Below are 14,162 nucleotides of genomic sequence, written 5' to 3'. Positions count from 1 at the left end.
AGATATAACATGGCACCTTGTAATCCACACATATAAGTATGGATAACCTACAGGTAGAGATATTTATGGTGTATGGACAACCCGTACTGACGAAGCCGCTGAGGTGAAACGCGCGTCGAGGTCTTGTCTTCCGTGCTTATCCCCGTGCGTCCATCATGTCCTCAGGTACGTTCCACGTATAGTACTATAGTATACTTTTACATGGTCCAACATCACATCCACATTAGGCCCAGGATACCATCCGTGGGGCACTACTATAATCCTTGATATCAGTGGCGTAACTAGAGTTCTATGGGCCCCAGGGCAAACTTTAAATTGGGGCCCCCCCGCCAAGACTCCACCCCCGCCAAGACTCCACCCCCGCCAAGACTCCACCCCCGCCAAGACTCCACCCCCTCCCGGTTTGAAAGTGTTGTAGTTGAATATTAAATAGAAGGAGATAGGGGTTTTAATTTTTTAATGTTACCATATAAAATATAGAAAAAAATGTTAAAAGCGTTCCAGAACAAAGATTCTCCACATAAGGCATAAAGCTTCTTGACCCATATCTTGGTAAATCACCTACAATTAAAAAATATAATAATCACAGAATATTGGCTGTCAGTTTGGTGCCTAATTAGATAAGAATTTCAAATATAATAATTTTTTTTACTTACTGAAATTTGATTGTGAATAAGTACGAGTTGTGCTTCTTAACAAGAACAGAAATCCAAATAAAACATCAAAATTAACCAGCCAGGTCCAACGAGGAGGCATCAAGTAGAAAGGAACCAATTTGTTCTCACTGTAAGAAAGGAGATGGTAGCATTTATTAAGTGACATAATTAGATATGTTAAATATAAAATTATATACATTTTTTTACTTACCAAAATTTGAATGTGAAAAGGAACGAGTCATGCTTCTTAACCAGAACAGAAATCCAAATGAAACATCAAAATTAACCAGCCAGGTCCAACGAGGAGGCATCAAGTAGAAAGGAACCAATTTGTTCTCACTGTAGGAAAGGAGATGGTAGCATTTATTAAGTTGCATAATTAGATATGTTAAATATAAAATTATATAAATTTTTTACTTACCAAAATTTGATTGTGAATAAGCACGAGTTGTGCTTCTTAACCAGAACAGAAATCCAAATGAAACATCAAAATTAACCAGCCAGGTCCAACGAGGAGGCATCAAGTAGAAAGGAACCAATTTGTTCTCACTGTAGGAAAGGAGATGGTAGCATTTATTAAGTTGCATAATTAGATATGTTAAATATAAAATTATATACATTTTTTACTTACCAAAATTTGATTGTGAATAAGCACGAGTTGTGCTTCTCAACCAGAACAGAAATCCAAATGAAACATCAAAATTAACCAGCCAGGTCCAACGAGGAGGCATCAAGTAGAAAGGAACCAATTTGTTCTCACTGTAGGAAAGGAGATGGTAGCATTTAGTAATTATGTTAAGTATTTTTGATGTTGGTAACATCTGCCTTCTTTTTGATATTAAGCTTTTGTTGTGCAGAAACCAGTGCTGTATTCAAATAGTTCAAAGGCGGTCGTTGTGTTTTAGAGTCTAACAACATCAGAATTGTTTATTAATCTGCATCATTGTTACCAAAAAGAAGGCAGCTAAAATAGAACCAAACTAGTTAACTGTTTAGTACAACCAAAGTTGAATAAATTGAACTGGGTTAGTATGAACTTTGATAATATAACTCCCTGTACCCAACAAACTGCTCACTTACGCAAAATACATATTACTAGAAGTTGCGCCGTCTCGCTTTAGACTCAGCAAATTTGTCAACAATAGCTGGAATGTCCAGTTTTCTTGCTCTTTCATTCTCAATGCTTAGAAGGGCAAGGCCAGAAAGCCGTTGTTGTGACATGCTGTTTCTCAAGTAATTTTTAATCAGAGATAATTTGGAAAATGATCTTTCTGCAGATGCCACCGTCACTGGTAATGTGAGGAAAAGTATTAAAGCTGTACATACATCCGGTAGGGTAGATGACAAAGCAGCATTGTCAATTATAAGCAGGTGTGCCAAATCTTTAACTGTGTGGAGCTGTCATGGTCTTACCTTCTCACTGTTCTCCTTAGTTTGACATGTGCTGGCGGCCATCTTGGTTTCTGGGTTTCTTGTAGCCTCCCACCCTGCGGCTCCTCCTTCCCACTGGGAGGAGCTGGATGCCTAGCTCATATATATAGAAGGTCTGTGGCTTCAGTTCCTTGCTTGGTCCTCCTGTGTGCACATGCTTCAAAGACTGCTGCTGCTTCTGGTTCCTGATCCTGGCCTCGTCTGACTACCCCGTTGGTTCCCGATCCTGCCTTCGTCTGACTACCCCGTTGGTTCCTGATCCTGGCTACGTCTGACTACCCTCCTGGTTCCTGACCTCCGTCTACGCAAGACCCTGCTTCAGTTTAGCCATCCGTTTGGACTTTAGCTACGGCTTGATTTTCAATAAAGCCTTCTTATTCCACCTATCTCTGTACGTCTGGTTCATGGTTCCATGACATTAGGACCAAGCCATGAATTCTGACGGTACAGGGCCATCCTCGCTACCTACGCTGGTTGCCAGACTTGATCAGCAGGATCACCTGTTGGGTCGGTTCGCTGTGGCGTTACAAACCCTGCTTGAACGCACGGCTCATTTAGCTTCCGTTGCCGATGGGTCGGTTGTCGCTCCTGGGCCCGCTCCTACTGCCGCTCCGGTTGTTGCGCCAGAGTCTACCCCGACACCTGTTGCTGCACCTGCGGTGTTTCGGGGTATGACCGGTTCTGCCCCCCTTCCACAGCGCTTTGGGGGAGAGCCAACTCAGTGCCGAGGTTTCCTTAACCAGGTGGCCATTTATTTCGAGTTGCTGCCACATGCCTTTCCTACTGAGAGATCAAAGGTGGGCTTCTTGATCTCGCTGCTCTCGGACAAGGCCTTGGCCTGGGCCAGCCCTTTATGGGAGAACAACAATCCGGTGGTTGCCGAGTTTTCCGGTTTTGTTGCTTCTCTTCGGAAGGTATTCGATGTGCCGGCTCGTGCTGCCTCTGCTGCGAAGCTCCTTATGTCCATCAGACAGGGTTCACGATCCGTAGCTGAATACGCCATTGAGTTTCGTACCCTGGCAGCAGAGGTGGGCTGGAATAATGAGGCTCTGGTCGCTGCTTTCTCTCATGGTCTCTCGGATGCCTTGAAGGATGAGATTGCAGCCAAGGACCTACCAGTGGAGCTCGAGTCCCTTATTTCTTTCCTGATTTTGATTGACACCAGACTCAGGGAGAGACCTTCCTTTAAGGAGAGCCTGCGGAGGCCTTCTAACAGATTGGCGCCTACGTTTGCTGTCCCACCCGTGCCTCCCTCTCCTCCCACGCCTCCTGGGGATGACTGGTCTGGGGGTCAACCCATGCAGCTGGGGGTTGCTCGCCTGTCCGAGGGGGAGAGGGTACTCCGGAGACGCGAGGGCCGATGCATGTACTGTGGTCTCGGTGGGCATTTTCGGTTGGCATGCCCGAACCGTCCGGGAAACGCTCGCACCTGAGATCCTGTCGGGGGCAGATCTTGGGTGGAGTCTCCTCGTCCCCGGTTTCCCGTGTTGACAAACCACTGATTACTGTTGTCCTCTCCTGGGTCGGGGGCTCGGTGACGACCCAGGCGTTGGTGGACTCTGGTGCTGGTGGCTTGTTCATTGATAGTGTGTTCGCCGCCGCCAATTCCATTCCTCTGCAGCCTCGAGGTTCCCCACTGGCTCTTGAGGCGATAGACGGCAGACCCCTTCTGCCGCCACACGTGACTCAGGAGACCCTTCCAGTGGGGATGGCCATTGGTGCCGTTCACAGAGAGTCGGTCTGTCTCCAGGTTATTTCGTCTCCACACTACTCGGTGGTCTTGGGGTACCCCTGGCTCCAGAAGCATAATCCGACTTTCGATTGGAGATCGGCCGAGATCCTCTCGTGGTCACCGCAGTGTGGGGCTAGTTGCATCCATGGGCCTGTCAAGTTGCTGTGTACTTCCTCGGACTCTCTGTTGCCTCCTGAATACGAGGAGTACCGGGATGTATTCGATAAGGTGCGTGCGGTTGCCCTACCTCCGCACCGCCCATACGATTGTGCCATAGAGTTACAATCTGGTGCCGTTCCTCCTCGTGGCAAAGTCTATCCACTGTCGGTAGCGGAGAATGAGGCCATGGAGGAGTACGTGAGGGAGGCGCTTTCACGCGGACACATTCGCAAATCCTCGTCCCCGGCAGGGGCTGGATTTTTCTTTGTGAAAAAGAAGGGCGGTGAGTTGAGGCCTTGCATCGACTACAGGAGTCTCAATCGCATCACGATCAAGAACGCTTACCCGATACCCTTGATTTCCGAGCTGTTCGATCGCCTCAAAGGGGCCACGGTCTTTACCAAACTCGACCTGAGGGCGGCATATAACCTGGTAAGGATCAAGGCGGGCGATGAGTGGAAGACCGCGTTTAACACCAGGACCGGTCATTATGAATCCTTGGTTATGCCCTTTGGGTTGTGCAATGCGCCCGCAGTCTTCCAGGAATTCATCAACGATGTTTTCCGTGACCTGTTGCAGCAGTGTGTGGTGGTCTATTTGGATGACATCTTGGTATATTCTGCATCCATGGAGGCCCACATTCTGGATGTCAGACGAGTGTTGCAACGCTTACGAGAGAACAAGCTGTTCGGTAAGCTTGAGAAATGCGAATTTCACCGATCCCAGGTAACCTTCTTAGGTTACATCATTTCCGCTGAGGGGTTCTCCATGGATCCTGAGAAGGTTTCGGCTGTCTTACAGTGGCCCCAGCCCAGTGGGCTTCGTGCCCTGCAGCGCTTTTTGGGCCTTTTGCAACCCATAGCCACCGGGGAGCGTCCATGGTCACACCTGGGGATGGATTTCATTGTGGACCTTCCTGCATCCCGAGGCCATACGGTCATTCTCATGATTGTGGATCGGTTTTCCAAAATGTGCCACTGTGTTCCTCTCAAGAAGTTACCCTCTGCACAAGAGTTGGCCTCGATTTTTGCCAGGGAGGTCTTCCGGTTGCACGGTTTGCCCAAGGAGATTGTGTCGGATCGGGGGAGTCAGTTTGTGTCCAGGTTCTGGCGCGCCTTTTGCTCCCAGTTGGGGATTCATCTCTCTTTCTCCTCGGCCTACCACCCTCAGTCCAATGGGGCCGCAGAACGATCCAATCAGGCCTTGGAGCAATTCCTTCGTTGCTATGTCTCCGATCACCAAGACAATTGGGTTGACCTCCTGCCTTGGGCTGAGTTTGCCAGGAACACGGCGGTGAACTCTTCCTCTGGGACGTCTCCCTTCATGGCCAATTATGGGTTCCAACCTGCCGTGTTACCGGAGGTATTCTCTCCCCAGGATACTCCGGCTGTGGAGGATCACCTTTCCGTCCTACGTACTTCTTGGGTACAGATCCAGAGGTCCCTTGAGGTCTCTGCGCAACGCCAGAGACTCCAGGCTAATCGCAGACGAGCGCCCGCTCCTTCCTACCAGGTCGGAGACCGTGTATGGTTGTCCACCCGCAACCTCAACCTTCGAGTGCCCACTCCCAAGCTGGCGCCTCGCTTTGTTGGTCCCTTCCGAGTGCTTCACAGGGTAAACCCGGTAGCCTATGCCCTTGCGCTTCCTCCTGGCATGCGGATCTCCAACGTGTTTCATGTCTCCCTGTTGAAGCCATTGGTGTGTAATCGTTTCACTTCCTCGGGTTCCTCGGCCCCGTCCGGTCCAAGTGGGCAATCGTGAGGAATATGAGGTGAGCAATATCCTGGACTCACGCCTGGTCCGCGGTCGGTTGCAGTTTTTGGTCCATTGGCGTGGTTATGGTCCAGAGGAGCGTTCCTGGGTTCCCTCCACAGATGTCCATGCTCCTGCGTTGCTCCGAGCCTTCCACGCACGCTTCCCTCTGAAACCGTTCCTTACTCCGCGGAGAAGGGGCCCTTGAGGGGGAGGTACTGTCATGGTCTTACCTTCTCACTGTTCTCCTTAGTTTGACATGTGCTGGCGGCCATCTTGGTTTCTGGGTTTCTTGTAGCCTCCCACCCTGCGGCTCCTCCTTCCCACTGGGAGGAGCTGGATGCCTAGCTCATATATATAGAAGGTCTGTGGCTTCAGTTCTTTGCTTGGTCCTCCTGTGTGCACATGCTTCAAAGACTGCTGCTGCTTCTGGTTCCTGATCCTGGCCTCGTCTGACTACCCCGTTGGTTCCCGATCCTGCCTTCGTCTGACTACCCCGTTGGTTCCTGATCCTGGCTACGTCTGACTACCCTCCTGGTTCCTGACCTCCGTCTACGCAAGACCCTGCTTCAGTTTAGCCATCCGTTTGGACTTTAGCTACGGCTTGATTTTCAATAAAGCCTTCTTATTCCACCTATCTCTGTTGTACGTCTGGTTCATGGTTCCATGACAGGAGCTCAGAGATCTCATTTTGCAGTGCGCTCCGAAAACTAACCAATTGCCCTGCGAAATCGGAAGATATGTCATCTTGGTAATAATGCTGAAATTGCAGTGCAGCTTGAAACAAGTTATCCTCTGATTCAGTCGCCAGCACACGTGGCTGAATGATCCGAAATCTTTCAACTACAGTGTTCATGCTACCAAATCTGCTTGATAACTGGGATGTTATTACATCTAAAGTAGCATAAAAAATAGTAGTTTTAAATCTCTTCTCTGGGTCTTGCAGTCTTTCGTCCAAACATAGCTCCCCACTATGGCGCTTTACTTTGGGCACTCTTTTAATTACAAACATTGCAGGAATTCCCCACTTCTCAGCAAGTTTGATAGCTGTTGTTTTAGCATCTTCAAATTGCTTCCTGTAGCTGCTAAGAGCTTCAATGGCATTATGAATTAAATGGGCTGCATTGCACAGATCCATATGTTCTGACTGCAGAACCTTTGATATTGCATTTATATGCTCCAGAACTTTACTCTGTAGAACAAGTAGGAAGACAAACTCAAAAGATTCAATTTTATTCCTAAGGACCCTGGCCTCTTCCCGCTCTTTACTTTTGGTCGAAGTCAATATTAATTTAGACAGTGCTTTAAGGACATCAACAAACCGAAAGCGTAGGGCAAGCAGCGAGTCATAACGGGATGACCATCGTGTTGGGCACAGTCTTTTTAGGGTCACAGAGGATTCAGTGGTTAGTGACTGAAGAACAGACCATCGGGTGATACTTTCTCCAAAAAAAACATACAAACTCTGTATCACCTCAAAAAATCTTGACACCTCAGGTACGTGGCTCACGGCATCTTGTAGAACTAAATTAAGGTTGTGGGCTGCACAGTGAATGTACAAGGCATTTCTTTCTTTCTTTTGAATGCCTTGTACATTCACTGTGCAGTGAATGTACTCATGGTGGCAGCACCATCATAACCCTGCCCCCGACATTTTGATAGCTGTAAACCTCTACTTTCTATACATTTTATAATGTCATTTTCAAGTCCTGCAGCACTAGGGTCTTCTACGACATGAAAACCTAAAAATGCTTCTTGTATAGCTATAGCAGTTGCCCTTTGGGTTTTGTCTCTGCTTACAGTCACATATCGGAATATTTGACTTAATTGGTCAACTTTAGAAACATCTTGTGTTGTGTCCATAATTATTGAATAAAAATTGGAGGCTTTAATTTCACTCACAATGCCTTCTTCTACTTTTTTTGAAAGGATATCTATTATTTCATTTTGTATTTTGGGGCTTAGGTATTTAGCTGTCCCCTGCGGTAACTGGAGTAGCTCCTTTAAAACATGGTCATATTCTGCGAGCAGCTCTACAATAGAGAGAAAGTTGCCATTATTACTCTCGCCTATTTTTTCGACATGACCACGGAAAGCTAGATTAGACATTGCCATGGTTAAGGTCACATTGGTTATTCGATGAAGGACTTGTCGCCAAAAGTTTTTCTCTTTTAAAATTTGTCTTTCAGTCTCTGCATCTATGTTTTTTTTTCTCCTCCATTGATCATACACAATACAAGCGTCCATGTGAGCTTGGGAAGCTTCATGAATCTGTATTTTTGCTGAGAGCCTTTGCCATTTTTTTATTCCTTTAGCCCATGCAGGTTCAAAGCCTAATCTTTGACGATCACCAAATAACCAGCATGGCTCGCAATAAGCAACGTTTAGCTTTGGAGAGTAGCATAACCACATGACAGGAATCTTATGGCCTGCTTTTGTAATTCTGTCATAGTACTTCTCAGAGAAACACCTGTTATCGTTATCTCTGGGAAATGGCCCGTTAGGTCTGCAGGGGCCATTAGAAAGAATAATTTTTTTTATGTTGGGGTCTTTTATTGTAATGGGAAAATGTCCCCTATCTGTAACATACTTTTCTCCAAGTAAAGTACGTTCTATACAGACAGTGCCAGCATCTTCACTTTCTAAACTTTCTTGTACTTCAGATATACTGGCACTTGTATGCGGCTCCACTTCTTCAATGCTAGGACTGAAGCTACATGTTTCACTGTGGATACTATCCTCCTCCATCAACGATTGAGAGCTTTCAATAACTGTACTAGTAGAAGGTCTCTCACTTATGTCCTCACACTGACCAGTTATGGTCTCAGTAGTTGCAGAACCACCAGAAGCACCAGCAGCCTGTGAAAAATAGCTGCTTATTTTTGGGAGTTTCTGAGTTTTTTTCTCATCTTCCCTTTTTCTTTTGCGTTTTTGTGAGCCACTCATATGATGGTAAGACGACATTATGGTGGATTAGGTTAGTTGCTGCGACACAAATTTATTTAATCTGCAAATTAAATATGAAAATTGCCTGAGTTTTAAAGACTTTGAGATTGAAAAAACGGCAACAATGGCATAAAACAGTTCTTTTCCAACTGAAATACAGAACTCACTAGTGAGGCACACCCCAATTGTTGGGGAGACACTACTCCATTATTGGTACAGAAGAACGAAAAGGACAGATTTGTTACAAACCTGAGCCGAACTGAGCCTACAGACCCGTCACATGCCGGAGACCTAAGCGCACCTTTGTGACATCAGGCATAAAGAAAACAGGCGAAATGGATCAAGGGCCAGGGAATTTTAATACAAGGTAACAGACGTACAAGACAATAACAGGAGTGCCTCAGTTACTGTTACAGATCAGCGGGTGTGGACCCACTGCGCCACTGACTGGCTATACTCTGGAGGGGCGTGACTAAGCAACTACCTGGTCTTCACTAGAGCCTCTGATGGTGAGGATAGGCTTGGCTGCAGGTAGTTGCCAGGTGCCACTCCAGAGCAGTCCCCGAGTCAGTGGCAGCATTCATACAGTATAACGTGTCTCCTTGTGGCCTCAAGTGTCAAAATACCCATTTCTTTTAAATGGGTATTTTTCATGATATACAGTGGGTACGGATAATATTCAGACCCCTTAAAATTTTCACTCTGTTATATTGCAGCCATTTGCTAAAATCATTTAAGTTCATTTTTTTTCCTCATTAATGTACACACAGCGCCCCATATTGTACACACAGCGCCCCATATTGTAGACACAGCACCCCATATTGTAGACACAGCACCCCATATTGACAGAAAAACACAGAATTGTTGACATTTTTGCAGATTGATTAAAAAAGAAAAACTGAAATATCACATGGTCCTAAGTATTCAGACCTTTTGCTCAGTATTTAGTAGAAGCACCTTTTGATCTAATACAGCCATGAGTCTTTTTGGGAAAGAAGCAACAAGTTTTTCACCCCTGGATTTTGGGATCCTCTGCCATTCCTCCTGGCAGATCCTCTCCAGTTCTGTCAGGTTGGATGGTAAACGTTGGTGGACAGCCATTTTTAGGTCTCTCCAGAGATGCTCAATTGGGTTTAAGTCAGGGCTCTGGCCGGGCCATTCCAGAACAGTCATGGAGTTGTTGTGAAGCCACTCCTTCGTTATTTTAGCTGTGTGCTTAGGGTCATTGTCTTGTGGGAAGGTAAACCTTCGGCCCAGTCTGAGGTCCTGAGCACTCTGGAGAAGGTTTTCCTCCAGGATATCCCTGTACTTGACTGCATTCATCTTTACCTTGATTGCAACCAGTCGTCCTGTCCCTGCAGCTGAACCCCCCCCCCCCCCCCACAGCATGATGCTGCCACCACCATGCTTCACTGTTGGGACTGTATTAGACAGGTGATGAGCAGTGCCTGGTTCTCTCCACACATACCGCTTAGAATTAAGGCCAAAAAGTTCTTGGTCTCATCAGACCAGAGAATCTTATTTCTCACCATCTTGGAGTCCTTCAGGTGTTTTTAGCAAACTCCATGCGGGCTTTCATGTGTCTTGCACTGAGGAGAGGCTTCAGTCGGGCCACTCTGCCATAAAGCCCCAACTGGTGGAGGGCTGCAGTGATGGTTGACTTTCTACAACTTTCTCCCATCTCCCGACTGCATCTCTGGAGCTCAGCCACAGTGATCTTTGGCTTCTTCTTTACCTCTCTCACCAAGGCTCTTCTCCCCCGATAGCTCAGTTTGGCCGGACAGTTCTAGGAAGGGTTCTGGTCGTCCCAAACGTCTTCCATTTAAGGATTATGGAGGCCACTGTGCTCTTAAGAACTTTAAGTGCAGCAGAAATCTTTTTGTAACCTTGGCCAGATCTGTGCCTTGCCACAATTCTGTCTCTGAGCTCTTCAGGCAGTTCCTTTGACCTCATGATTCTCATTTGCTCTGACATGCAGTGTGAGCTGTAGGGTCTTATATAGACAGGTGTGTGGCTTTCCTAATCAAGTCCAAACAGTATAATCAAACACAGCTGGACTCAAATGAAGGCGTAGAACCATCTCAAGGATGATCTGAAGAAAGGGACCGCACCTGAGTTACATATATGAGTGTCACAGCAAAGGGTCTGAATACTTAGGACCATGTGATATTTCAGTTTTTCTTTTTTAATAAATCTGCAAATATGTCAACAATTTTGTATTTTTCTGTCAATATTGGGGGGGGGGGTGCTGTGTGTACATTAATGAGGAAAAAAATGAACTTAAATGATTTTAGCAAATGGCTGCAATATAACAAAAAGTAAAAAATGTAAGGGGGTCTGAATACTTCCGTACCCACTGTACATCATTATTGCTATGAACTTCTTAATAAAGTTATCGTGGGAATACCCTAGTTTAGAGCACTGCTAGGCGACTCACTACAGGACAGGAACAGGACAAATATACAGAACCAGGAGGCACCACACCGAGGTGTAGATGGCAGGACCCCTAGGGTCAGCAGCAGGGGGCTATGCATAGCAAGGCAAAACATAGGCGGACTGACAGAGCAGAAGGGTGAACCACCCAGCAAGACATAAGACAGGCCGACCTCAGAAAAGACCGGATGTAGGATGAAATACCTTAGGTGCCTAACAAGCGCACCTGAATGGATACAACCAGGAACAGAAAAGGGAGATTAACCGTATCAGGCCAGGAGTAACAAACCCCAGGATACAAAGCAAAAGCACCGGACGTTGCCCATGGCAGCCAACACGGAAACAAACCGAAAACATGAACAGGTAGAGAAAAACCATACACAAGCTGTTCACAATGGATACCGCATCCAGTGCGCAGCCTCAAACAGCCTGCCTACGTGGCAACCCAATCACAGTGAAGCACACAGTGACAGGACCGTCACGACCCCATAAACTATAAAGCATTCCGTTAGGTTTCCTACATGAAGGACTTTTGTCTCAGCTTAAAAAAACCTTAGGGGAAACCTAACACCCGTAGGCTCTGTTCGGCTCAGTTAAGTTTAAAAAAAAATAAAAAATAAAAATCAGTTGCAGGTTTTTTGTGTATCCATGGACTACCTCCAGTGATACCAATTTTTTTTTTCCAGACATTATTAACGTCCACTGATGAGCCATCCATCTGCCCCACCCCCACCCTGATTGCAGACAATGGCAATAATAATGTCTGAATTCAGGGGGTGGGGCGGATGGATGGATGATCTGTGGGCGGTAATAATAATGTCTGAAATCAGGATGCGGGTGGGGCGGATCATGGATGGATCATGAGTGAACAGCAATAATTTATTACCATCCACTGATGATCCATCCATCGGCCCCACCCCGGCCCTGATTTCAGACATTACTACCGTCCGTCCACTGATGATCCATCCATCGGCCCCACTCCGGCCCTGATTTGAGACAATAATAATGTCTGAATTCAGGGGGTGGGGCGGATGGATGGATGATCTGTGGGCGGTAATAATAATGTCTGAAATCAGGATGCGGGTGGGGCGGATCATGGATGGATCATGAGTGAACAGCAATAATTTATTACCATCCACTGATGATCCATCCATCGGCCCCACCCCGGCCCTGATTTCAGACATTACTACCGTCCGGCCACTGATGATCCATCCATGGGGCGGATGGATGATCAGTGGACGGTAATGATGTCTGAAATCAGGGTGTGGGTGGGACGGATGGATAGATGGATGATCAGTGGGCGCCTGGGCGGTAATAATAATGTCTGAAATCAGGATGCGGGTGGGGCGGATCATGGATGGATCATGAGTGAACAGCACTAATTTATTACCGCCCACTGATGATCCATCCATCGGCCCCACTCCGGCCCTCATTTCAGACATTACTACCGTCCATCCACTGATGATCCATCCATCGGCTCCACCCCGGCCCTGATTTCAGACAATAATAATGTCTGAATTCAGGGGGTGGGGCGGATGGATGGATGATCAGTGGACGGTAATGATGTCTGAAATCAGGGCGTGGGTGGGGCGGATGGATGGATGATCAGTGGGTGGTAATAATGTCTAAAATCAGGATGCGGGTGGGGCGGATCATGGATGGATCATGAGTGAACAGCAATAATTTATTACCGTCCACTGATGATCCATCCATCGGCCCCACTCCAGCCCTGATTTCAGACGATAATAATGTCTGAATTCAGGGGGTGTGGCGGATGGATGGATGATCAGGGGACAACATGGATGAATCATTGCATTACTAATACTACCTACCAGTCTATAGACCAGTCCAGCAGGCAGTGAGGCAGGAGAAGATGGTCCTGGAGTGCAGTACTTCTGCTGCAATGCCCAGCGCTCGCCCTTGGTGTCTGTCTGTCGGTCGGTTGGTCGGTCGGTCGGTCCTCTTCTTTCTTCCTCGGAGAATCGCGCCCTGAGCCCTCTAATCTGTGCTGGCACAGGCACACACTGCTGGGGGGCGGGGCTCTGCCTCTTTTAAATCTGCTCTGGCGGGCTTTTGCTGCGCCTGTGCGCCTAGAGTCTACTCTCCTGAGTCCTGACGTCAGAGACTCTCATCTCGCGTGAGCGGAGGGACGGGTCACGCGGCCGTGGTCATGTCTGTGGGTGTATTGTGGGCGTATTGTGGGCGTGTGTAGCTTGAGGGAGGGCCCGGCGGAGGAGCGGCAGCAGCTGAGTGAGGGAGGACGGTGCACACAGGCAGCGCAGGTGAATCAAGCACAGATCAGTTTCGCAGGGCCCGCCTGCCGCCGCAAGCACTTGCTGGCCTGCAGCGGGCCCCCCTCCCGCCGGGCCCGGTCGCAGTCGCACTCTCTGCGACCGCGATCGTTACGCCCCTGCTTGATATCCAGTGACTGATTTTATCTGTGACATTTTGTACCATATATGTCCTTACTCGGATATCTACATACATATATATGTTCTGATGTGAGGTCTATGGACAACTTGTGATTCATTGTTTCTGCGGTATAGCACATACCCCTTTCTGGGGCTTATTCTACTATCTGCTATGCAGTACGGGTTGTCCATACACCATAAATATCTCTACCTGTAGGTTATCCATACTTATATGTGTGGATTACATGGTCTCGCAATTGTGTATATTGCCCTATGTTTCTCTGTATTCTGTTTTACCATCCTGTCTTTTCCCTTATTTTTTGTATTTGAGAATAAAAGTGATATTTTGATATATTATCTCCACTTGCTTTTTTTGTTTATAGAATTGATACTATACAGGTGGTATGTGTGCTGTCTAGATTGGACAGAGAGGTACTTGTAGGTTTAATAACATGGCACCTCTCTGGAGCTTAGGGTGTGGGCTGGTCCCACCCCCTAGTTCCAAAAAAGATTTGTTGTTCTAGGAATAGTCATTGAAAGGAGGGGCCTAGAGGAGGCAGGGAGCAGACATTATTAGCTCCTCTTCTCAGGCATTCAGTTTCAATGATTTGGGAGACTAACAGATGTCAGTGTGTCCTCTGC

The 14,162-nt window shown here is 47.2% G+C and overlaps 1 long non-coding RNA gene across 1 annotated transcript; it reads right to left on the bottom strand.

The window, feature by feature from the left end:
• Window positions 1-440: 440 nt before the first annotated feature.
• Window positions 441-13,264, bottom strand: LOC122943980. The gene is made up of 6 exons (XR_006390919.1): window positions 12,942-13,264; window positions 1,288-1,415; window positions 1,078-1,205; window positions 868-995; window positions 657-784; window positions 441-561 (listed from the first exon to the last, which is right to left on the bottom strand). It is a non-coding gene; the product is annotated as an uncharacterized LOC122943980 (long non-coding RNA).
• Window positions 13,265-14,162: the final 898 nt, after the last annotated feature.

This window comes from Bufo gargarizans, chromosome 7 (genome assembly GCF_014858855.1).
Source record: "Bufo gargarizans isolate SCDJY-AF-19 chromosome 7, ASM1485885v1, whole genome shotgun sequence".
Classification (NCBI taxonomy): domain Eukaryota; kingdom Metazoa; phylum Chordata; class Amphibia; order Anura; family Bufonidae; genus Bufo; species Bufo gargarizans.
This window is presented reverse-complemented; position numbering and strand designations above follow the sequence as displayed.